This window comes from Mycteria americana, chromosome 14 (genome assembly GCF_035582795.1).
Source record: "Mycteria americana isolate JAX WOST 10 ecotype Jacksonville Zoo and Gardens chromosome 14, USCA_MyAme_1.0, whole genome shotgun sequence".
Lineage (NCBI taxonomy): Eukaryota > Metazoa > Chordata > Aves > Ciconiiformes > Ciconiidae > Mycteria > Mycteria americana.
In genome coordinates this window covers 1,036,991-1,062,862 of record NC_134378.1, presented here as the reverse complement: position 1 = coordinate 1,062,862, position 25,872 = coordinate 1,036,991, and the positions used below count along the sequence as shown (strand labels likewise).

Here is a 25,872-nt window from a genome sequence, read left to right as displayed (position 1 = left end):
CATTGCACCAGGGCAAGGCAACGAGGGGACGCAACCACCTGCCTTTGTGCAGCTTCCTGCCACACTGAAGCAATGATGCAAAGCTCTCTTGGGTGGCCCTTCCACACTTCTGAGAGGAGCAGCATTTGTGACAGATACACAATAGATACAATATGCCACATTTAAGAGAGGTTTAGCAGCAGGACAGGGTAGCCAAAACCTCTGGTGCCACATACACCCAGCCTGCTGCCCAAACTTCATACATAAATTTAATGATCAAATCTGTATCTTATTGATATTCAAGACTTCCTTTGGTCTTGCCATAAAAGAAATCCTCTGTTAGTCTTACCAATATATAAGGAATACTGAAACAAGTAATTGCTTCAGATGCAAAAATCCTTTTGAGGTGGGATTTCCTACAGTATTGATTTATTTGCCTCCTACATTTAGCAGTAAGAAGTTTTTATTTGCAAGGAGTAGAAGTTACTTTTCATTTAAGACTCCACTTCCACTGCCATTTGAATTGGAAATTGCTGCCATCTGTTAGGATTGGGGTATAGCTAAACTCATCTACTATACAGCTTCTTATAACTGGACATAAGTTAAAAAAGGCTGGTAGGTCTCCCCACACAATTGTATCTGTTACGATGTTCTGTTTCAACAGATTCAATATACTGACAGTTCTATAACTTGCTTTAAACAAAAGGCACCTAATGCTTCATAGAAGCAGGATTCACTCCCTCAGAAGAGGCTGTATTTATCACAAATTACTTAAACAGCAACAGCAAATTGAAAAAAAAAAAGCGACTGTCACACCATGCAAACAGCATACCCCGATTTTTACTTCTGTTTTTGCAATGCTTCTGCATTTCAGCTTCAAAAAAAAAAAAAGCATTCTCGCTGGCCCAAATAACATCTCCTAAGTTTCAGGCAGCTGAATATTCATATTCCACATAAACATATGTCTTATTGAGGTTCAAATCACTAAGGACTCTCAGAATGACAGGCAACCTAATTAAGAGGAGGGGTGGGAAGAAGAATAAAGAAAACCCTGAAGTTTACCAAGCAGTTTTACACACTCTCAAGTTTGGAAAGGGGTCATGTTAATGTTCCTGGAGGCTGCACTAAATAAAACATCCCCAGATTCTCACAGACAGACAGATCTGGAAAGAAATTGTCAGTATTAACACTGGCAGAAGAACTGAGAGATGTGAAGTTAAAATATTTACCATCTACTATGAAACTGAGCATAATTCCAATATTCCTTAGTGTGATAAATAATTTGGGTTTCAATATATTCCCTCCAGATCCATTTCAGCTTAGGAATTTTAGTAGCTATCACCATATAAACCACTGAAAATGGATGTTCCAGCATTTAAGACTAAAGATCCTCAGTTCATAAACACTGTAGAAGCTAGTGAGCACGAAAGAACTTACTAATGAGCCCATAAAACTCCAAAATAAAGATATTTAAGTTCTATTTCCAGTCCCCAAAGACTTAATATGAACAGCTGCAGCCAAAATATTTAAACTCCTGGATCAGTAGAGTTAGACAGTGAGAATTACCTAACTAAATAACAGTCCCACATTCTGCAATTACTTTGAAGGAATACACAGGAGCTCAGAGCCTAAAGCAGAGGTGGGGTTTTTGGAGTGTGTGCAGGGGAGCGGTCAGGGAACCAATATTGGTCTACAAAGCAGCTCCTCAGAAAGCATGTGCTGAGTGAGGGGAGTGTTGCAGGCAAACATGAACAGTTAGCCCTTCGTGCTCAGCAGCTTCATAAAGTGAAATGTTTGCCTACAATGCAAAAGGATTTCAAGCACAAAGACAAGCTGTCCCAAAAATGGATGCTTCTTAGGTTTTATCAGAAGCAAAAAAAACAGAGCCCGAGCTGAAAATTCAATAGAGGCAATTGTTCTTAATATAGCAGATGCAAAGACCACCAGCAGAGAGATGCCCAAGGAAGACTGAAGACCTAATAGAGCGTAAACCAGAGAAGCATCAACATGAAGGGTCTACACCATAAAGTTCTGGGATATTAGATATACTTTACAAGTATTTCACAGAAAACAAGTAATCCCTCTCTCTAACACGACCCCTACTACACCAATAGTACTGACATCTGCTCTCTAGAGGTGACAATTACTGTCAGAAAGCCATCTTGCCACAACCCATCTTCCCTGGATCACGTACCAAAGAGGTTTATGAGCAATTTTTCAAGCCAGCTGAGGCCTACGATGTCCCGAGCATGGACAACTGCCATGTGCCCACTTGTCCCACCTTGAGGCTGCTGCCCCTCTGCCCTCCAAGTTTCTGCTGGAGAGAGCGACTTAGATCTTGCCAAGGCTAACTCAGCACCGCTCATATTAAGCCCACCAGGACTGAAGAAGCGCAGACCCCTCCAGGCAGCTCACCTTTGGAGCCCATCCAACAGGTAGGCTCAGCCCTAAGCACGCACCATGTGTAAAGGACAACAGGCAGAGCAGATAGCAGGCAAAAAATAAAAAAGGCAAGAGCCAAACAGAAGACTCATCTGAGAGAAACACTAGCAGAATGTTGGTATTTTGTTAAAGAATAAATGGAGATGAACATCAGGATTACTATTAAAGGAAAAAAAATAAAAGTCTAGATTCAAGGCAGGAAGAGATCAGGCACAGAAAAAACAGGAACTCGTGTCATCCTTTCCCAGGCCATTCAGCCACAGTGCTACTGAGTAGAAGAGAAGAGAATCACAGCTCCCCTTTCCCAGGGAAGATGAATTAGTCTGATTTTATCACCTAACTGTAGAAGAAGTTAATACATTAATCTGACGCAGGCAAGGCTGGATCTCAAACATAAGGTGCCATTTAAGCCTCAGGGCTTGGGTCTCACTCTCCCCAGCACTCCCTACTTGCTGACTTCAGAGACTCCACCACCATTCTGGTTCCCGAGAGCACCACTGGACACCAACCTTCCCAAAGCAGGAAGCAGGGCACCTGCCACGGAGAAGAAAGCTGCCTAAAAATTGCATACTGTAACATCTTAGGATTAACAGAGCCATAAGAAAACAAAAACATCAGTCAATTTTGTATGTTTTGGCTACTACTCTGCTTTCAAGCTTCATTACTCGAACATCAGTACTACTTTGCTTCTCACTATCATTCTCATCTTTAAAAGCAGGGTTGAGAAAATTATCTTCCAGGCAGGTCATCTGAGAATTTAAGGAGTTTTCACATCCCTCCCTTGTGCCAAAAACCATGTAAGGAACTCCAGCGCAAAACAGTGCATTTCCCTGACCCAGACTGAGAATAATTTGTACTCAACTGTTTATTTCACATTCACACTTCTTCCTCAGTCCAGTTCCTTGTGCAACTCTACAAACTGCACAGCCAGGAAGGGACCTCCTGAAGCCGCTGGTCCCCTTACCCCGGGGAGCAAGCCTTGCTGTGCTTTTGCTGTTGCTCACCGTTTTCCAGAGGAAACGTGATCTACTGCCCACAGGCCCTGACGATCAAACGAGACGAAAGATAAGCAAGGGAAAGCAGAATCATGGCAAAGCCCAAGAGGCCTGCAGCCAGGAACACAAGGCACCACCGGATTATTCGTAAGAAAGTCTGCAGGGAAACAGCGACAAAAACTTTTCTCCCCCTCACGACCGCACTCCTGCTCGCGGCAGCCGGCACGGGGGTAAGGGAGCTCGGCGACCGCGGATGACACCTCACGCTCGTTTCGGGGACCCGAAACGCGGCTCAAAACCGGTCCCCGGGCCGGAGCGAGGGGATGCCCCGAGGCCCGCTCCCGCCTGCCCTGCCGCCCGCCGGCCCCGGCTGGGCCCCCGGCAGCTGCCCGAGGCGACTGGAAGCCCCTGGGGGCAAGCGCGCTCCCCGCCCGCTCCAGCCCGGCCCCGCCGCGCCTGCAGGCCCGGCCCCGCGGCCGCTAGCGCAGAGGTCAGCGCGGCGGAGGCTCCCAGGCGGCGCCCCGCCACCACAGGCCCCGCCGGCGGCAGGAGCGGGCCGAGCGCGGGCAGCGCCGCCGCGGGAGGGCCCGGGCCGCCTTACCTGCGCCGAAGGGCCCGCCGGGCATGTCGGGGCAGGGCCGGCCGCTCCGCCCTCAGGCCGCCGGCTCCATGGTGCCCGCGGCAGCCGAGGCGACACAGGGGAGACGCCGCTCCGCGCTGCCCCGCTCCGCTCGGCCCCGCTCCACCGCGGCCGCTTCCGGCAGCGCCACAAAGCGCACGGCGGGCGGCCGGGCCCCGCGGCGCCCTGCGCATGCGCACGGGCGCCCTGCAGCATGGCTCCCCACCCAAGTACGCGGCCCCCTCCGCCGGCGGCGCCGAATAAGTCGCGGGGGAAGGCTGCGCGCGTGCGCGAGTCGGACGCGGCCGCCCCTGTCGCCGCCGCCGTGCTCTTCCTCTTAAAGGGGCCGCGCGCACCTCGCCCGCCCCGTCCAGTCCCGCCCGCCGGCCGCAGCCCCCGGCGCCCTGGGCCGCCCCGCGGGTCCTCGCTGTCCTCAGCCCCAGGGAGGCCTTCGCCTTCTCCCCCCTCTTCTCTGGGCGCTGCTCCCCCTGGCCTCAGGGCAGGGCCCCGTGAGGGCTCACCGTGACCCCACACAGGGCCCGGGGCAGCAGCCTCGGCACAGCAGCAGGGCCCGTCCGCCCGCGGGTGCCCCCGGGCGCTGGGAGCTGCTGCCGTCCCCACGAGAGAGAGCCGGGCCTCATCCAGCCTGAGCCCTCATGGGCCGGGGGCCGAGAGCGGGCAGCGTGCCCTCCTGCCCTCCGGCAGCCGGCGCCTCTTCCAACTGCCGCTGCTGAGGCCTCCGTGGAGGCCGAGGGGGTCGCAGCGGTGCGCTGGTGGCCAGGCCGGCCCTCACCCTGTCCTCAGGCACCGCTGCCGGCTGACACCCCCAGCAGCTGCAGCCGAGGCCAGCCGTAGCAGGGGGAGGTAACAACGAGCAGCATCAGCTCCGTCTCCCCTTTCTGTGGGCCGTGGGCCGTGTTTCTCCCTCCCAGCTTGCTTTATGCCCACCCTGCTCTCGTCTGCTGTCTCCCCTGTCCCTTGGTATTGATGGAAGTGCTCTGCAGGCTCTGAAAGTACTGAGCCACAGCGTTAGGAGTCACCTGTGTTCAAAGACGGCCGGTAGAAAAGGCAGCGCAGGGCACTCTGCAGGGAGCAGCGCCCGCGCCCATGCCAGGCATCGTTTTGCATGAGGTGGTAACCAGACGGTTGAGGGAGGGTGCGAGGGCTCGGGGTCCTGCCAGCTGCTGGCGATGGGCCGGAGGGCCGCAGCATGGTTGTTTTGGTGTCACTCCCTGCAGCAGTCGGTGAGCGGCACCGCACGGTTCACGGCGTATCCCCCGCGGGGGCATGACACCTTCACCTCATCTCCTGTATTCTCTGATCTCTGCAAACCATTCGGCGGGCGCGTTGCTGGGGAGGTCGGCCCAGTCTTGCAGATCCCTTAGCGGCTGCTTCGCAGGGGCCGGGTCTCCAGGCCCCTTCTGTAGCGTTCACCTGCGCTGCTCCTTATTCAGTGCAGCAGGAAAATGTCAGCCCAAACAAACAGCAGCCTGCAGAGAGATTTTTAACCCCTGCTATTGCTATCCATTGAAGGAACACCATGTATCACAGTGCAAACTGCACCCCAGTCCTGCAGCAAGACCTCTGTCCTTCTACGCGCCCTGTGCACAGGAAGCTGCTGATGGCAAGGGGCAAGAGTTTTACAGTAAAGATTTGCTCAGTGCTTTCATGGTAAATCTGTTCTGCCTGTTTGTTCTGCCCCCAAGGGGAGAGGGGGGCCTCTGCAGGACACAACCCTTCATAGTACCACGAATCTGATGCCTAATAAAAAGAAGTGTTCTGGAGAGGTGTTACTGAGGCTGCTGGGGTGGTACAAGCAGCAAGGACTGAGAAGGCTGAGTGGAAAGGGAGTTCAGTGCACAAGCAGAGGCTCAGAGAGCCAACAACCACACGTGCAGAGACATGATGCAACCAAAACCGTACAGAGCTGGCTCACACGTTCCCCGTCCCCCAAACCACAGTCTGCTTGCTGAGCCCATCTTCCTCTCAGCCCCTTGCCTGCTATATCACAGAGGTGCAAACACTCCTTCCAGTCTCCTACATTAAGCTCGACAGCAGCAGAGGAAGGGAACTCAGAGTTCATCTGCAGCAGTCCGTGGCGAGCCGCCTTTCTGCTCTTTTCCTTTGCGCTCACTATGTGTGGTTTTCAAAACCACGGAGAATGGCCTCAGGGCTGCCTGCTGCTGCCCATGTGCTGCTTCCCCAGCTCAGTGCAGTTTCCTCTGCTTGGATTCTCAGCGTCTTATCACAGGGTTCATGCACTTTACCATTGTCATGTTACCTGTATGTATGTATAAAAAAAGTTAAGATCACTGTCTCTTCCTTCCCTGTCCATGCAGGGTTCCCTCTCCAAAGCCAGGCCACAGCGGGACTGCTCTTGGAGCACGCTGGAAGATCTCCATCCCCAACACCCGCATTGATCCTGACGGGAGACTGCTGGCCATCGAGGGGCCAGTGACCCATGCAAGTGCTGACCCGAGGGGTGCAGGCCTGGCCGGGCTGTGCATGCCGCAGGGGGAGCCCAGTCTTCAGGGCTGCACCGGGCTGCACGCACCCCCTGGCCGCAGGATGGGCTTCACCAGCTAATTGCACCGGAGAAGGCCGTAGGCAGCTCCCACTCAGCACCTGCCGATGATGCCACTGGCCTGTCCTTGTCTTCATCTTGAAGCGGTGTGTTTTCATTAAACAGCCTTTTGCTCAACTGCAGAAATGATGAATGGAGTTGTTTACTTCGAGGAAAACCCTATAAAAATCCTAAAGACCACGATGCTGGTGAACTTCTCCCCTGCACTCTGTGCCGTGCCCTGGCTGGAGGTCCACATGATGCTGCACAACTTGGGGTTCCCAGCATCCGAAGGGATGTAAGATTCTACTTTTTTTTCTTTCTCCTGTTATCTCCAGGTCTTTTAATTTAAAGGTATTTTAATTAATATCTTACAGAGTCCAAGTGCCTTTCTTGCTGGGATCCCTAATGAGCAGCAGCCCCTGTGCTTTATATTTGGTGTTGATGGCAGGATCCTAGCCAGGAATGCCTTTCTGGAGAAAGGGCAGTGGGGAAAAGAGCGCTGGTGTGCCCAGCTGGCCCCACGTGCAGCCGTGGGCAGCTGTCACACAGATTTTGGCCCGGCTGAGCTCCCTGGGAAGCTGGCAGAAGGAGTTATCCATGTGTCCTACCCCTACCGAAATATTCCCTAGTCTCTAAAGAGAAGGGACAGGGAAAGAAAAGGCTCAGCCGCAGTCGCGTTGTGTGCGGTGGTTACGGGCCTGCTTGCAGCGGATGTGGGAGAGTTTCCATCTTGTGTGAAGGCAAGCGTAGGCGCAGTGGAGCAGGGGGCCCCGCGGCAGCAGGCAGCAGGGCTGGCGGGGTGCACAGAGCCTCTGCAAGCGGAGCTGCTGAGGCCCAAGCCACTCACCACAGGAGTGAGCAGTGAGATGAGTGCCTCTGGGATTTGGGTGCTGAGGAGTGGGCAGAGGGCTTGGAGGATTAGTATGGTAGCAGCATCGCTGCCCAGCCATCAGTGATTAACAAAGCAGAGGAGTCCCGGAGGGCAGCCCAGCACACCCCCATTTTCAGACAAACTAAGTTGCAAAATTTGGCAGAGACACTGGGAGAAAGGCTGGCACTGCGGCTGCTGCACGCCTGGGACCTTGGGGCAGGCAGCATCCATTCAAACCCTCAACACTTAACATGCTCAGGAGCCACCTCACCAAACCTGCCGCTTGCCCAGCAGCTGCAGGGACCCTGTCCCTCACCCTGGGATTGCGGCAACGAAGTAGTGCTTTGGAAAAATATAGGCGAGGCTTGCCAGGACGTAGGGGAACTCGCTGCACAGCAAGGCAGATATCCACACAGCTCGGTAAGCCCCCTCGGGGAACCTTTCCCCCTCGGCATGAAAAAAGAGGTATTAGCGGCTGCCGCATTTGCTTTGAGGGCACTGCTAGCCCCCGCGCTGGAGAAGACGTCCCCCACCCCCTTCTTATCACTGTGGTAGCATGGTGGCTGCCCGGCTGCGGGGAAGGGAAGGAGCTGTAGGGTATTACAGGTGCAAAAGCAGCAGAGGACGGTGACTCGGGAGGAGACATTCCTGGCATGAGTGCAGGCAGCGATGCACAGGCAGCGGGTGGATGGCAAACCAATGCCTTACCTGTGGGGCCTATATAAACAAGCAAAGGGGAAGGGGCAAAGGAGGGGTGCTTGGGGCACAGGCCCTGCCTCCTCTGACACGTGTGCATGCCTGTCCCCCTCTTTGCTGGAAGCAAGAATAGGGGACGGGCAGCCCCGGGGCTGGGGCCATCACCTCTCTGCTCTGCCTGTAACCCCTGGCGCTGGCAGAATGAGCGCTGGGTACGGATCTTGTAGATGCCAGGGCCAAGGTAACCCTAATTCACAGAAATCCATGTTGTTACCCCAAGAATCAAATGATTAATATTTACACACTGGGGAGCCAGGGGAGGAGAGGGATCCATCTCAAGAAACTTTTCTAACCTTTGCAACCAGGAAACTTCACCGTTTACTGCTCAAGCGTGGATTACCAGATTCCTGAATATATCGCAGGTGATGTTTTCTTAGTGGCACAGACTTTTCGTACCACTGGGGGAAAATGTCCCTTTGGGATCTGATCAATCTGGGCCTGGGTGCTCGTAGCATGGAGGTTCACACCCTGCAAAGCCTGTAGCCTCAGAGCAGCACACTCGACTCCTTACAGCCCCGTCTGGATCCTGGAGTGGGACCATCGGCCAGCGGGTGTGAGCACCACCCGGGGCTGTGGCTGCTCTGGTAGTGTCACCCTGCCAGGCCAGCACCCGGCTTGGTGCTGCCGATTTGGCGAATGCCTCCTTCAGCATCCCTAGGGCTGGGGAGTCACAGGCTGTGGTGGGATGACCTTGGATGGGGAGAAAATAGAAGGGAAGAGAGAAGACTCATGGATTGAGATGAAGACAGTTTAATAGGTGAAGCAAAAGCTGCATGTGCAAGCAAAGCAAAGAAGGGATTTTTTCACTACTTCCCATCAACCAGCAGACATCCAGCCACTTCCTGGAAAGAAGGGACCAGCACACATAATGAGTCCTTGGGAAGATGAAAGCCATAACCATGCATGTCCCCTTATACCCTGATGGCATTAGGGTACGCTCTGCACCTGTGTCCCCCATAGCCCTGTAGTCCATGGGTCCGATGTGCCGGGCCATTGATTCCACACGGTGCAGTAAATCCAGTTGTCCCTTTCATCCGCCCAGCCAGAGTCAGGGACCCTCTACTCCTGGTCGGTGCATTCACTGTTGGATTCCTGTGGTTTCGGACCAGAAGTCCCTCCACCAAGATCTGGAGGAGAGGTGGTCTCAGCCCTTCTTCTGCATCCATAACGATGATGTAATCGATGTACTGCAGACGTTCAGGGGCATCACCCTGTTCCAGTGCCGTCTGGATCAGTCCATGACAAATGGTAGGACTGTGCTTCCGCCCCTGACACAGTCGATTCCAGGTGTCTTGGACACCTCTCCACATGAAAGCAAACCGTGGTGTACGCTCCGCTGCTACAGGCACTGAGAAAAACGCATTGGTAATATCATTTGTAGCATACCACTTGGCTGCCTTGGACTCCAGCTCGTACGGGAGCTCTAGCACGTCTGGTTACCAGACGTGTAAGGTCTGGTAACCACGTCTGGTTACCAGACGTGTACCAGACGTGTCTGGTTACCAGACGTTGCACGTCTGGCAACACTCGGTGGTGATGTGACTTCGTTCAGGTCACGGTAGTCCACTGCTAGCCTCCACCCTCTGTCAGAATTTCACACTGGCTATATGGGACTATTAAAGGCTGGCTCTCCAACTGATGAATCAGCTCATGGATGGGAACCAGGGAGTCTCGGTTGGTGCAGTATTGCCACCAGTCCACCATCATGGTAGCAACTGCCACCTGCTGTTCTTCAACCTGCAGCAACCCCACAATGGAGGCATCTTTCAAGAGGCCAGGCAAGGTAGACAGCTGTTTAATATTCTCTGTATCCATGGCAGCTACACCAAAGGCCCACCAGTACCCTTTTGGGTCCTTGAAGTACCCTCCCCTGAGGGAGTCTATGCCAAGGATACATGGGGCCTCTGGGCCAGTCACCATAGAATCACAGAATCATAGAACAGTTTGGGTTGGAAAGGACCTTAAAGATCCTCTAGTTCCAAGCCCCCTGCCATGGGCAGGGACACCTTCCACTAGAGCAGGTTGCTCAAAGCCCCATCCAGCCTGGCCTTGAACACTTCCAGGGATGGGACATCCACAGCTTCTCTGGGCAACCTGTTCCAGTGCCTCACCACCCTCAGAGTGAAGAATTTCTTCCTTATATCTAATCTAAATCTCCCCTCTTTCAGTTTAAAGCCATTACCCTTTGTCCTATCGCTACCTGCCTTTGTAAAAAGTCCCTCTCCAGCTTTCTTGTAGGACCCTTCAGGTACTGGAAGGTCTCCCCAGAGCCTTCTCTTCTCCAGGCTGAACAACCCCAGCTCTCTCAGCCTGTCCTTGTAGGAGAGGTCCTCCAGCCCCCTGATCATCTTCGTGGCCCTCCTCTGGACTTGCTCCAATAGGCCCATGTCCTTCTTATGTTGGGGGCCCCAGACCTGGATGCAGTACTCCAGGTAGGGTCTCACCAGAGCGGAGCAGAGGGGCAGAATCACCTCCCTCAGCTGCTGGTCACGCTGCTTTTGATGTAGCCCATGATACGGTTGGCTTTCTGGGCTGCAAGCGCACATTGCAGGGTCATGTTGAGCTTCTCATCAACCAACACCCCCAAGTCCTTCTCCGCAGGGCTGCTCTCAATCCTTTCTCCGCCCAGCCTGTATTTGTGCTTGGGATTGCCCCGACGCATGTGCAGGACCTTGCACTTGGCCTTGTTGAACTTCATGAGGTTCGCACGGGCCCACCTCTCCAGCCTGTCAAGGTCCCTCTGGATGGCATCCCTTCCCTCCAGCGTGTCGACCACACCACTCGGCTTGGTGTTGCCGGCAAACTTGCTGAGGGTGCACTCAATCCCACTGTCCATGTCGCTGACAAGATGTTAAACAGTGCCGGTCCCAATACTGACCCCTGAGGAACGCCACTCATCACTGGTCTCCACTTGGACATCGAGCCGTTGACTGCAACTCTTTGACTGCGACCTTCCTGCCAATTCCTTATCCACCGAGTGGTCCATCCGTCAAATCCATGTTTCTCCAATTTAGAGGCAAGGATGTCGTGCAGGACAGTGTCACATGCTTTGCACAAGTCCAGGTAGATGACATCAGTTGCTCTTCCCTTATCCACCAACGCTGTAATGCCGTCATAGAAGGCCACCAAACCTGTCACCATAGGTTGTTTGTGCCACTTGTCTGCTGTTAAGTTCACTTCAGCCTCCAATACAGACAACTGTTGGGCTCCCCCCACTCCTTTCTTTCAGCTTTTATTGCTGAGCATGATGTCATATAGTAGGGAATATCCCTTTGGTCAGTTTGGGTTAACTGTCCTGGCTGTGTCCTCTCCCAACCACCTGCCCATCCCCAGTCTCCTGGCCCTTGGCGGGGAAAACCCATCCCTGCAGAAATTGTGGCACGTAGGCCAGGAGCGACATACTTCATCTTGGAAGAATAAGCAGACGCCCCTCACCATGTCCTTCAACGTATGCGGTATGTAAAATAATTTCTTTGTTTTATCTAATGCAGAACTGCTGTGTGGAGCATCACCCAGGTTTCAGATACAGCTTTTGCTTGCTGTTTGCTGTGTATCAGCAACTACAAAGTGCTGGATGCCCCTGCGCTCTTGCCACTCCAAAGCTCCTCCTTGGCTGCTGGACCACAGAGGACTGCTTGGTGGAGTTTGCACCATCACCAAGTTGTGGGGCACGTGACTAGGAGCAGAGCTCGACGGCTCACAAGGGTGCAGGGCAATAAGCTCAGGCTGCACCAAGCAGGAAAGGAGGTAATCAGTGATTGGACTGTGCATAGAAAAAACCCTTTGATGTAGGATGATAATCAAGCACAACTGTATATTAGGCACAGCTGAACCTCTGTAATGATAGCTCTAAATCTCTTTTGTGTGGACCACACATTTTATAACACAGCCACCAGGTACATTGGAATCTAGTCCATGTTAACTATTTCCCTTCCCAGGCAAAAATATACTGAGATTCCAGATGCACCAGAATACGACTAAAGCTGCACACAAATCAATTGCTGTAAACCACTTTGCATTAGCCAGCATCATGGTTATAATTGTTGAAGGATCAGGAACTACTGAATGCGGTACAGTTACCCATTTATTCATTGCTCGTAAGTCTTGGACAAATCTATAACCTGGTTTTCCATCCAGGCCTAGTTTAGGTTTTTGAACCGGCAAGATAGGAGTATTACAGGGATACTCACAAGGAATTAAAATCCCTTTTTGCAGAAAATCTTCAATTATTGGTCTATACCTTCCCTTGCTTCCTGAGATAATGGATATTGTTTTAAGGAGGGAGGTTTGTCTCCCTTCATTTCTCTCTGTATTGGATTAGCTGACTTTAATAACCCTACATCCGTAGAACTTCGGGTCCATCTTCTCCTTAGGGCACCCTGCTCGTGTCCCTTCTCACAATTGTTATCTGGCAGTCTAGGCTGAGCTCTTAACCCTTCCACCACATGTATGTACCTCAACGGCTTTGTAAGATAAGGTCACAATTCTCACCAGCTGGGATGGCTGACTTTGTGTTGTTCCTATAGACCACACTGGGTTTTGTAGTACACCTCCAGTTCACTAGTGTCATGATAATGTTGGTGTGAGAGCAGTTGGTAATTGTGCATACCACACGTGGCCCAGCGTATGCTATGCAGTCCTTCCGTGGGGCCCCTACCATGGGCCCTCCTTGAGCTAGGTGGTTTCCTTAACAGCACTCTGTGGTCCACAAGAACTTTAGAAGATAACATACAGTCATCGATAGAAACTGAACAGCAATGTGATGTTGTAGAACAGCAATGTTCTGTTGTTGATATAGATGTCTACAACGTGATGTTTAAAAGTACAGGTGTTACATCAGAATCAACACTTCATCCACACCACAAGGTGAGTAGCTGGTGCTGTTGCTGCCTGATGGTGGGACAGCTTTTGTGGGTTTAGCTCCAACGCCGCTGCTGGTGTACACCTGTTCTCACACCCAACAATTTTTTCACTTGTTGCTACTCTTGTATTGCTAATTGTAGTAATGACTGTGTATATAAGGACTTTCTAGTAGCCAAAAAGCTTACTGATGTAAACTGCAAATTACAGTATCCTTAGGAAAGGTCAGCCAAATGTGGATCAAGGGGTGGAGTGTAGTGGTCCTAACCAGAAGACCATTGTACATCAAGGAGTCAGTGATCCATGTAATGGCTGACCTGCACAGGAGCAGACCAGCACCGGGCTGCACGCACCCCCTGGCCGCAGGATGGGCTTCACCAGCTAATTGCACCGGAGAAGGCCATAGGCAGCTCCCACTCAGCACCTGGCGATGATGCCACTGGCCTGTCCTTGTCTTCATCTTGAAGCGGTGTGTTTTCATTAAACAGCCTTTTGCTCAGCTGCAGAAATGATGAATGGAGTTGTTTACTTCGAGGAAAACCCCATAAGACCCTAAAGACCACAATGGCAGGGGCATAAGGCTGTCTCTGCTATCCTCTTTTTCCTTCTCGTGTTCCCTCCAGTAAAGGGTATTTTAATCGATTCCTCACAGAGCTGGAGCACCTTTCTTCTGGGGGCTGTACCAAGCACCTGGGCAGCAAACACGAGCCCGAGGTGGGTGGTAGAGGACAATGGCCATCCAGGCTACAGGGTGGCGGGCTCCATCGTGGCAGTTACATGACCTGCTATATGTAGAGATACTTATATATACAAACCTATCTCTACATATGCAAAGCTGTACAAATATGTATAAATATATTACACAGATACAGATGCGCTTTTATATATTTTTTTATTTGCAGAATGTAAATATATATAAAAGTGTATGCATGAAAAGATTGTTTAGTAAGCGGTGACCTTAATAATTAAAGTTTAAAGGCAAACAGAAAGAAAATGAAACAGAAGAAAAGGCAAGCTCAGGGACTGTGGTTTGCAGGTCTGCTGGGCAGTCCCGACCCCGTGGGATGCAAACAATCCGTACATGGCCGGGGCTCAGGGCCAGGCCTGTGGGCTGACCAAGAGGCACCCACCGAACCCCAGCCATGCAAAGGAGAGACCAAGCCTGTGTCTGGTCAGGAGGCTCCCACGCGTGGCTCCAAGCCAGCTGGGTGACCAGCTGCTGTTACTGGGGCAGCCTTTGGTGTTTGTGCTGTGCAAAACACAGGCACACTGCCCACAGAAATGGAAAGCTAGAACTAAACGCCAGATTCCCAGGAGCATGTGTGCAGGGACAATAACCCCAAAGGGATTCCAGAAAAAGACCACATGTGCTGGGAGAGAGGAGGGCTGGGCCAGGGGATTAGAAACAAAAAACTGGGGTCGGTATCAGGTGGGGGTTCCCTTTGTCCACAGCTGTAAGTTGAGCTTAAAACTGCTTGTAATCACCATTTTGTAGTACCAGCTCGTGCTAGCTGTGCTCTCTTATCCTTTGGCCAGTGAGGATTTTATGGTGTGCTTTCAAAACACAAGCCTGGCTGACCAGGTAGAAGACAGCAGCACTCAGCAAACAGTCTTCATCCACGTTTTGGAACCACAGCTCTCAAAGAAAGGACAACATCAGAGAAAGGCCATTAGCATTCAAAGAACAAAAATAAAAGGCTTGTTTTAAGTTTAAGGCCTTTTTGCATGCTAGAGAATGCCATTCGTCCACTAACTGGGCTATTAACTGTGGTTTACTAGTTACATTCTCTGAGAAGCCCTATTGTGGTTTCCATTGTATGCAGCAGTAACTGGGATGAGATATTACTTAAACTCAACTGAGAATGGGGAAGTAAAAACGCAGTTTTCAACCCTATCTCAGAAAAGCTCCTTTCAATCTTCATGGCTCATTTTCAAATCTCATCTGAGATGGTTTGGTCTAGAGTCACTGGTTTCTCCCCATCCAGTGGCTCGGTACTGAGAGCTGCAGGCAGGGGGCATGGCCCGTTGCACCCCGTCTCAGCCCCCTCATGCTTCTCCCCAGCAGCACAGCCAAGGCACCCCAGGGTGCTACCACCCAGCCCCCTTGCGAAGCAGGCGGTGAGCAGAGCTGCCAGGGAGCAGCAGCCCAGCCAGGGAGCAGCAGCCCAGCCAGGGAGAGGGGACGGGGCTCAGCCCTGGCCTCGCTGCTCCCCAGCCAGGTGCTCTGCTCTGTCTCCTGGGACCCAGATGGACCCCTGCCCTCACTTGTGAGAGACCTCCAGCCTCTCTGCTTTGCCAGTAAAGCGCTTTCCCCTCTATAAAATCATCATGACTCATCACTATTTTACCATATTTTTTCCGTATTTCTATCAATTACATTCTTTGGTATAGCTTCCATACATTTGCCTGATAGAGACACTGAACTCAATGGTCTGTAGTTCCCCAAATCCCTTTTAAAAAGCGGAATCGCATTTGCCATGTCCCATTCCTCGCATATCAAGGGCGTTTTGTTTTATGGTTACATAAGCAGGTAGACGACTTATTTCTTGTTTAGTCTACAACACAGGAGCGAGTATGATCTAGTGCTAGCAATTTCTTCTTATGAGCAATTTGTCTTAAGATTTCTTCTACTTAGTTCAGTTTGAAACAGATTTTCTGGCTGACTCATTCCCCATAAAGAAAAATCTTAGCCAGGAATAGCCTGAAGCTGTTCTGTAGTAAACAGCAATGCAAAGGCTTCAGCTTGGCTTCTTGAAAACCTTTCAAATTTTCTCTTGCCGTGAACCTCCGTGCATTTGGATAGTGAACAGACAGAGATGGGGGCCTTGGGCCTTGACCTTGGGCCTCACGGAGAAGTTTATCATCACACCTGTGTCCAGCTGCTCCTCCCAGAGTCTGCTTGTCCCCCTGCCCCCTCCTGGCACCCAGCTGGGCAGAAATCCTGGGAGCATCATCCCACCCGGCATGCCCAGAAAGCAACCACTGCCCATAGCCGTCTGCTTCAGAGTCAGCTCTGAACCCTGTGAGGAACAGGACTGCTTCTGGCCAGCTTGATTAGACACTAGATTTGTCATGCAGGTGTCCTGTAGACAAGCAAGGGGTGTGCTGTGACTGAGCTTCAGGAGGTCAAATATAAGCTAGGGCTCTTTTATAAGCATTTCATCAGTTCCTTATTACACTGCACCATGCATTTTCTTATAGGCTGTCTTCTATCATTCATGTTTTAATTCACTAATTATTTTACACACATTGAGCATATTTCCAGTCCAAAGCTCCAGCCCGAACTACTCAGTCTCCAGGATCATGCATTCAGTTGATTCTATATCCATATTACATCAGTTCACTATATATCATATATATAATGTATCTAAGTAACATATCATTAATATATGTCATAGATAACATACCTAAAATCATAACCATTCATTGATGTACATATACATATATATGTATAGCTTTAATCTAGATATTTTGGCTACTTCCTTAGCCTGCTCTTCTGCATTGAGACAATACCCCAGCTGTCTTTTGCAGATTTTCTTCTACCCTTTATTGTAACCCTAGTGTTGTTGTCCCACTTAGAGCTTTTTTGGGAAAAAAAAATGTGAAAAAATGCTGTCCATCAGTTACATTCTCACATTTCCCATTACTTCCACTGCACACCTCTAATACATAGCTATACTTTCAGGCATGCTTAGCATTCATTGCTTTAGTTTCCCTTAATACTTACTAGGAAGTGAACACAGAGAAAGTAAATACTAAACAAGTAAACATTTACTGAACAAAAGGCATGATTTTATAAAAGAAAAAGGAATTTGATGCCATCTATTTTCTAGGCTGGAAGATAGGGAGCCACCCCTATTTGCACACAAAGAGCCAACACTCCCAGGTGCTGTGCCCAGTGCAGCGTCCAGCTAGGACAGAAACAGGGGTGTGTGCTGAAAATGAGCAGAAGAGTCTCTCACGTTCAGTGGAGCTGCTGAGCAGGTATATGGTCCTTTCACTCCTGGTCTGTGCCCCTCGACCATAAACCATCTAGCCTACACAAGGCAGCTTTCTGCCTTGAGAAAACAGAGCAGCCAACCTCAGTGTTGCCCTTTTTTGCAGGGTCATCAGTGCTGCCCCACTTCCACTTCTCAGTAAATGGTCAATACAATGGATGTGCAGTGATGATGTGGAAAGTGCTTTTCAACATGCCAGTGAAGTAAGACGAGTGCTCCTTCCAACTCTTCCGCTTTCATGAAAGCCCCAGAAAGACACAAGTGAATCATTGGCTTTGATAAAAAGAAACAAGGTTTGTGGAGAGCAACTTTGCAACCCTGCCCTCAGACCATTGCGTTACGGTGCTCTGTCTTACAGGGAAGGAGCAGCCTTTTGCAGGAGTTCTTTGAGCAGCCGGCTTGAGCCAAGCCAAGCTCCTTTTGATGCTGGCACACCATGCAGTGAGCTTACTGGACTCGAGCAGTCCACTGCTTTGGAAATACATGCCCTTACATCAGGTCCTCTTGCACAATTTACCTTATGCCATTCTTGGGCTTGCCATTCTCCATCTATCTCTGGCCTCACAGTGTAGCACCCTTCTTCATTTCCCATCTGTGACTGAAGATGGGCAATCATGACTTCTGTAGCCTGGGAAGATGCTTGAAAAGTGCAGCCAACAGGAGAGCCCCATCCAGGCAAGGCAGAGCTGCAGGCTGTTCCTGCAGGAGAGCAGGCTCCAGCTGCTGCTGCTGGGACAGCTCTGCCCTCTGGATCCAGACAGCTTTGCTCTCTGCATACAACTGGAAAGGCACGGGAAATCACACTGGCCCAGTAGATTTGAATGCACCCAGTGAGGCATGTGTACGGCATAGTTACGTTTGTACCCCACTGTTCCCCTGACTACTGTAATAGAAGACAGAGGTGCCTGCTACGGGTCAGCCCCCGGCTCTTCCCAGGCTGTTACCTGATCCCTGCTGTCCCTTCTGGTGTTTGGTGAAAACAAGCTGTCCATCATCCAGGACAGCCCTCAACAATTCAAATGAGTTTCCTGTGGGAAAAATAATGGAATAGGCTCCCTTTATCTTGCACTGCAGCTGCATACGCTGCATGCTTCTTTCTGTGCCGTCACAAAAGTTATCAGAGGGAGAAATGTTAGATTTTGCAGAATCAGACCACTCACAGCAGCCTTCTAGCTCAATTAGATGCTTCGATGGGGAGTCGGCTTTGTCAAAGCTGGTATCTGTGGCAGACACCCTCTCCTTGGAGAGGGATGAATGCAAATATGCAGAGAAGACACTCTAACATCTCTGACTAACAAAACCCAACAGTATTTGGGAAAATCTGACTTGGATTAGGCAGAAGAGAGGTTGACAGAGACAGACTGAATTCTAGCTGTTATTTTCCAAATACAACTTTCCTCTGAATGCAAACACTCCAAGCATTTAACTGCACTAAATGTGCACATTGCACAAGTGATGGATGAGGGTTAAGTTGGCTTAAGACAGTTTTATAACTTCGTAGTGAAAAATTCATTTTTCTACAAAGCTTGAAAATTAATTAATTGAATTAAAATACAATATCACTTCAAGACTGTCTTCGTATTTTGAACTACAGACCTGGATGGGTAGAGTAGCTGCTTCATTGCTACTGATCTCCTAGATTGACTCGTGTAAGCTGTAAATTTTGGAAGAAAGAACATTCAGCCAAAGCTTTCTGAAGGATTTAGGCTGACATGAGAAAATTTGCAGTTACACCCTGCTTGTTCAGAAATAAACAACCAGCCATGTTCTCCTGGTGTTAAGTCAGCTGGCCCATGCAGGGCTCCTGTGAGAGCTGCCTCAGCAGCCCCATCCCCCTTGGTGCCTTAGCCCAGAGCCACACTGTGCCAGGGCACAGGGCACCCATGCTGACACGCAACCAAATGACTGCAAAAGCATCGAGGAACCCCAACCCTGACTGCCTTTACAGCCACTGATGCCCACAACACAGTTATTACTACATTGGATCATCAACACAACAGCATATGGTTCTGTAAGTCATTTCCAGCAGGAGTTCTTTTTATTGGTGTTTTCTCTGAGAAAAATAGGAAGTAACACTCTCTTCTGTGAGGATTGCAGAAAAAAAGACACAGGTCAGCCAAAAACACATGGGGAGGAGGTGGTGTTAGCCTAGTTAGGGCAAATGCTGCTACCTTTTGCAGGGTCCTGGACTGCTATGCTGCAGCACATGCACAGATGAAATAATCCATGTTGACAACAGCAAGCACAGCATAGGGACCAGCCACATCAGAGAGCCTAAAAACAGCTTCCTGGGCTGGAGGACTATTGCAATGATTGTACAGTCTTGTGGCAGGAAATTTCCCTCTTTCCACCTCTGTTCAACAGCCAATCTCGTTTACATAATATCTAAAAATTTAAGCAGTGGTACTGACTGTTTCTGCATATAGTACCTGCACAGGTCCACACTTACCCCTCTTCCTTTCCCTCCTGTTCTTGGTAGCCCAGGCAAGCACAAAGGCATCATGAAGAGCTGGAGTTATGCTTGGGCCTGTGCAAGAAGAGGCAGACAGCACCAGGCATGTTACTCTTTAAATGCTTTTATATGAAAAAGTGTCTATAAACGAAACTAAAAAAGAAAAATTAATTGCTCAATTAAGATAAGGTTGGTGGGCTATGACATACATTGAAGGGATCTGTCCAAGAGATGAGCTACTTAACAGCCAGGGTCCAGCCAGAAGCCAAGGTGAGAGACACAGCTGGAGACAGGCACCCCCCACCCCATAGCTCAGGCAGGGAGGGAGGGCCCAGGGCTGAGCTGGAATGGGGCTCCTGGGCAGGGATGTGGGGGTCCCAGGTGAGGCAGGTCAGGACTACTCAGGCCTCTGCCGGTGCACTCAGGTCCATCACAGGACCATCTTAGCCAACATGTTTAGGGGTTGGCTGGTGCCCAGTGATCGCTTACTGCGCACTTCTCACATCTTAAGAGGGATCTGAAAGAAAATCACTGTCCTCGTAGGTGAGGTACAGCAGGTACTGTCTACCCGAAGTGCTCCAAGAGTTGTTGAAGGGCGCCTGAGCTCCCCAGGAGGGAGGTGCAAGAGGGGAACCTGCCAGTTCTGGGTGTGAGGAGCAGGGAGTGGATATCAGACCCATGCACAGTGCATTGGGTAATCCCATACACAGATTTTTGGGAGGTACTGTCAGGGCCCTCAGTGCACTAATAGGCCTTAATGGCCCTGACCAGCCTCACCTGAGGCTTCCACACACACATCCTACCCATGGGCCCAGGAGTCCCATTTAAGCTCAGACCTAGGCCTCTAGTCCCTGCCTGAGCTATTTTATGAGAGAACTGTTCTCTAGCTTTGTCTCAGCTATGCCTGGCCCAAACTGATCCTGACCCACAAAATGACTTTCCAGCTTGATCTTGTACCTGCCTCATCCCCACAGATTTGCCCCCAGCAATCACTGGGCTGCACCTGATCCTGGTTATCCTCACCAGACCTGACCCAACCTGCAGATTGACTTGGACCTGTCTTATCACCATGAACTTGCCTGATGATCTGGACTCTCAACAGAACCTGGCTACCATCTTTAGGTCTGTTCTGCTCAACTTGTTTGGGTATGATGGGATAGTGCGCTGGCTGGCAAGGCCCCTGCCCTGGCCAGCTCCCCCATCACTCAGGGAGCGGCCAGCCCTCGCTGTTCCCTGGTATGTACACACTCACCTTGGATCCTGGTTTCTTTTTGGCAGTTCCTTAAAAGAAGGGGAAGGTGTTTGGGTTGAACTAGGAAATTTATGGGAGAGAGAGTCACCACGGCCCCCTGAATTTCAGTATATAGCCCTGGCAAAGCCAGGTAATGGTGCACTGTAAATGAATGGGTGTGTTGGGAGGGTTGTACTACTCTCAGTTGGCAAAATGGAGCATTGCTTGCCTCCAGGCTTGAGTGTGTGACACTGCCTAACTCTGTGGTGCTGAACTGAATCTGACTCTCAGGAAGCAGACTTGGCTTTGCCTTGCATACTGTGACCTACAATGAAGTGGACCATTGAGGTGGATCACCTAGATCTGCAGGGTGGTCTCCAAAGACCTGAGGCTCAGGCAAGAACTGGGTTCACTCGAGCACCAGGAGCCCGAGAGACAACTAATGTACTCCACCTTGCTACCAACACCTGGGAAGCATCATGTGGCTAACAAGGCCAAAGAGCTGGACTTGTCTGCCTGCTTATGGGGGTGTTATTTACCTAACATGCCTCCCTGGGTGTTCCCTGTGTTGCCCTCACTGGGGTCTCAGTGGCGGGAGGTCAAACTGCACCTATTTGCAACTGCATGAGTGGAGGTTTCCCCAGTAAGGCAGCTTCTTCTGGTAGCACCTCAAAGGGGGGGACTGCCGGCAAACGAGAAGGCCCTGGCCTGATGTTAAGCTAGCTGGAGAGGGTGGGAGAAACTAGTGACAAATTGCTAGAGATAGCAGGTAAGTGGGAAAAGATGATAAAGTAGCAGCTAGTGCCGAGGGAGGTGGCAGGATTTCACAGGTGATTCAGGAGAGTGATGTGAGGAAGGGCTGAGGCTCAGAGAGAAGGGGAGGGGAGCACTGGGCGCTCAGCGATGCTGTGTTGGGCCGGGATGACCCCAGAGGCAGTATGGTCCAGTGCTCTTCTTTCTTCTACTGGGAACCCACTCGGCAATGGTTTACCTACATACCGTCTCAGCTCTCTGCCTCCCCTCCTCCATTGCTCTTCAGTAACAGCCTTCAATTACTTCAGAACCGTTAGAAGCAGTACGTAGGACCACTGGGTGGCACCAGAAACCAGAATATGGATTAAGTTTGGGCAATATGCTGTTTTTAAATGTTCGGGGCAGGGCCCTACCAAGGGTAAGGTGAGAGGTACTGGGGATGCTACACTACCCTGGGAACCAAATATTTCCACTTCCAGATGCTCCTGAAGAAGGGAAAAAAGGCAGCAAGAGGTAGAAGATAGCACATGCGCTCCTTAGGGGTGCAGCTGGAAACGCCAGGCGTTGCACAGAGCTTGCTGACTGTTTGGGATGGCTACCCTCGTGGAAGGAGCGTGGCCCCAGCGTTAGGTAGTGGGTACGGGACAGAGGGATAAAGGTGACCTCGGGGAGCACTCCCCCAACATTCACACTTGCACATTGCCAGAACCTCCGGGGGGGAAGGAACAAGCAAATTTGTTTGGCCTACCAAGAATTTAGCCTAAGCCTTACCTCTGGAGGGGAAAAAAAAAAAAAACACGAAACAAACCAAAACCAACGCAAGAGGTGTTTTGGGCTTTGGAGCGGCTCCAAGGATTGGTGCAGGCACGCTCCCTTGGTTTGTAATTCGCCTGTCCCCGGCCCCGGTAACCCGGGTCCCAGCTCCCTGTGGCGGGCTGCTGCCCCGACCTCGCTCACGACTGGGGTGCGTGAGCAATCGTGTGGTCGGGGCTCCGGTGGCCCGGCAGCGCGCCGAGCCGACCGGGGAGTCTTCTCCTGCCCCGAGCTTTCAAGTGATCGCTGTGAGAGCGAGGGGAGCCGAGGCGGGGAGGCTGCAGGGAAGAACCGGGCCCGGGCGGGTCGCGCCCCAGAGGTGTAGGGGGGAAGGCACCGCTGAGGAGGCGCTGCCGCGCCCGGTGACGGGGGATCGGCCGCAGGGAGCGGCGCCACCTCCCGCCCGGGCGGGCCTCTGCAGCCCGGCGGGGCCCAGCCCTCCGGGCGGAAGGCGACGCGAGAGGAACTACCCCCAAGATGGCGCCCACCCCGGCTCGCCGCCCGGCCGCCATCTTGTTTGTAGTCCCGACCCCCGGAACGGCCCCCGCGCATGTGCGGTCCCCGCGGCGCAGCGCGCAGGCGCAGAGTGCCCCACATGCCGCGGCGGCCGCAGCTGCTGAGGTACCTGCCGTCCAGGTGAGCCCCACCGCCGCCCGCGGGCCCGGGCGCCGCCCGGCAGCGGCTTCGTACGCCCCTGGGGCCGGCCCCGCGCGTCCTCCGTGGCTACCGGGTGCCGCTGCAGCGGCGCTGAGGCGCTTGGCTGTCGCTCGGCAGAAAGTGCCGCGCGGCGGCTCCGCGGGAGCCGGTGCGGCGGCGGGCGGGCAGGCCGGGGTCAGCGGCTTGCGGCGGCCGCGCCCGCGGGCACCGTCTGTCCCGCCGAGCCCTGCGGCCGCTGCTGCCGCTCCCCGACCCCGGGGCGCCGCCGGTGAATGGTTACGCCGCGAGGGTTACCTGAGCGGGGGCGGGGGGTGTTCCCGGGCGGCGCCCGGTGAGGCGGCCGCATCCCGGAGGGGCCCGGGCGGTCGCTGCCGCCGGCGTCCCCCGCCGAGAGGCTGCCGCTGAGGGAGGACTGCGCTCCGCTCCTCTCCTCTGCCGTTGTGAGACGGCGGGGGAAAGTACCGCTCCCTCACGGAGCTGGGTTTAGGAAATAATCCCTCGTCATACCGAGCTTCGTTGGGAAAAAAGAGAAACGCCTCGAAACGGCCCCTGGTTTTGTTGCGGAGGTGATTTTTTTTCATGTAAATAAGAGACTGGCATGCTCTGGGCTGCCTGCTTGCTCTCATCTGTAGCTTTTCTTTCTGGTATTCGGATCTCAAAATTCTCAGCTGTATTTACTTTGGACAATGAAAAGAGGGTGTTTTTCTTTAGTTCAGTACAGTCTTGTCAGTGTGTCAATAGGAAAGGACTAGCTTGTAAAAATTTTTTTGTTGACTTGGGTCAATGGCTGTTTCTTTTTTTATATTTAATGTAAGTCACGGGGAGTAATTCAAAGCATTGTAGCAAAGTCAGACGTTTCTACTATCTTAAAAAAATCATCGTTATAAAGTCCAGTGCAGAAATTGAGCTGTTACAAAACAGTCACTGGCTTCCCAGGAGGTGTTGGGAGTGCTGTCAGCTGGCCCAGTGGCAGTGCCTTGGGGTGTTGCATTGCCGATTGAGAGCCTGGCGTCTGATACATTTTTTTGATTCCCCTCAAGTCTGAGGAGTCTGGAACTGGTGCGTGATAGTTGTGATACAGTGCGGTCACAGCACGTGAATCACAGTCAAAGTTTGTAGCAGAACTGGGGCGACTCGGTCACGTGCATCTTTGCTCCGTAGAACAGGAAAAGTCTGGTAAGTGTCAGGGGGTTGCATCTGGGAAGCCCAGAAGAGTTTTTGTGCTTGAACACTGAAGTAATGAGAAGATGAGGGTTACAAGCAGAGAAGAATCTACTTCTGCTTCCTGTGTCAGGCACGCTTGCGAGTCTCCCGTGTTCAGATAGGAGGACTTGGGGGCTCATTACTTTAGCTTCGGCCTTCCCTTTTCTATAGAAACGAGAGGACAACAGTCTTCCAAATCCTGGAGCCTGTCAAACCATGTTTAGCTCTAGCGTATTGGTCTATGGTGAAAACTCAAAAGGTAATGTTAAGTTGAAGAGCTGTGTTTAAAATCAGCTTGGAGCTCTTCTGGCACAATAATTTACTTGGACTAGGGGAGCAAAGCTTACCAAATGTGTGTCTCTTACTGAACTGGGGGTAGACTCCTGAAGAAGCACGGCAATCACTATGATTCATTTGGATTACTGGCCATTTGACTGGGATTGTAGAGAGGACTCAGGATTTGCAATGACTGTTCCAATTTCATTTATTTGTTTGGGATTTTGAAACTTAGCTTGTGTGTGGCAGAGGAGGCACTGAAACTGGCTGTCTTGAGGGCAGAAAATTAGTGTGGGCTATACTCAGCATGTATTGAGAAGTTTACAAGTGTAGAAGCTGGAAATGTTATAAAATGAAAATTAAACAACTGCTGGAAGCAGCATTATCGGAGGCTGTAATTATGTTCCAAGCTACTCATTTTGTATCTGAGGTTAAAAACTAATTGAAAAGAACAAACCTGTTTAATTTGCATTTTCCTAATCTCAGATCACCTTCAGAAATCCTCCAGTGCTTCTGTTTGCAGCTCATATTTCACATTGGTCATACATGACAGGATCTTTAATGTTTTTAATTGGAAAGCATAAGTGTAGTGGTACATTTAGATTTCAGAGGCTTTATTACATACAACATGTATTTTGGTCCCTTAATGATAACACTAGGAAATTTTCTTAAAGATGCTTCTAGGACAGTTTTCTTAAACATTCCTCTGTTGCACGCTCAAGGTAAACGTTATAGCAAAGTAGTAAAGTATAGGTATGGTATTTTCAGTAAGAAGCTCAAAAAATTATGATCATAATATAGTCTAAGCATAAAAATTTTAAAAAATTAATAGGACAAAGTGAATCAGCCTTAAAATTTGGGGGGGGGGTGTCAGTTTTCATGTGTAACAGAATAGGGATTTTAATTTTTAATTATTTAATTGTCATTCTCACAAACAATAACTCAGCTGGATTGCCACCACTGTTGCTTCCTGGGAAAAGGTAAAGCCAAACACTCAGTGAGTTCTATTTCTGTAGGCAGTGCTGACACCATGACCCTCCATTATCAGGGTTTATCTCGTGCTCATCATCTGTCAACTCTGTCTTGAATGTAAATATGCCTCTGCTGCTTACGACTCTTAAGCCTTGTGTTGGACAGTTGCGCAGTACTGCTTAAGACTATTTGTGTCTGTAATTATTACAGCCTGGTTTAATCCGTGATGGTTAAAGGAGAACAGAGGAGTGTTTTGCTACTGTTTCTCTGTGTAATGTTGAAGAAAATGTTCCTGATATGTGTCTTGATGCATCTCAGTGGTCTCATTTTCGTATGAATGTGGTTTGGGAGGAATAATAAAATTCTGTATTGCTTTTCCCTGGGAATTCTCAGTATTCTGGCCAGATCAGGTCAGTTATTAAGCAAAGC

General features: G+C 51.0%; 2 protein-coding genes and 1 long non-coding RNA gene across 8 annotated transcripts in view; 1 reads left to right on the top strand and 2 right to left on the bottom strand.

Moving 5' to 3' along the window:
* The window catches only part of RALGAPB (Ral GTPase activating protein non-catalytic subunit beta), a 67,350-nt gene extending 63,179 nt beyond the window's left edge, over positions 1-4,171 (bottom strand). For 2 of the 3 annotated variants that reach the window (XM_075517560.1, XM_075517563.1), the window contains exon 1: positions 4,018-4,171. The gene's annotated coding sequence lies outside the window, so the exon portion shown is untranslated. The remainder of the gene's footprint in view (positions 1-4,017) is intronic. The other variant, XM_075517561.1, reaches the window with a different exon arrangement.
* Positions 4,172-15,715: 11,544 nt separating this feature from the next.
* On the bottom strand, positions 15,716-18,741 carry LOC142416942 (uncharacterized). The gene is made up of 3 exons (XR_012777850.1): positions 18,683-18,741; positions 18,031-18,114; positions 15,716-17,866 (listed from the first exon to the last, which is right to left on the bottom strand). It is a non-coding gene; the product is annotated as an uncharacterized LOC142416942 (long non-coding RNA).
* A 4,099-nt stretch (positions 18,742-22,840) lies between these two features.
* Positions 22,841-25,872, top strand: part of NDRG3 (NDRG family member 3) — a 65,219-nt gene continuing 62,187 nt past the window's right edge. For 2 of the 4 annotated variants that reach the window (XM_075517135.1, XM_075517137.1), the window contains exon 1: positions 22,842-22,971. The gene's annotated coding sequence lies outside the window, so the exon portion shown is untranslated. Of the gene's footprint in view, positions 22,972-25,872 lie in introns of all 4 variants that reach the window. The other 2 variants (XM_075517136.1, XM_075517133.1) reach the window with 2 other exon arrangements.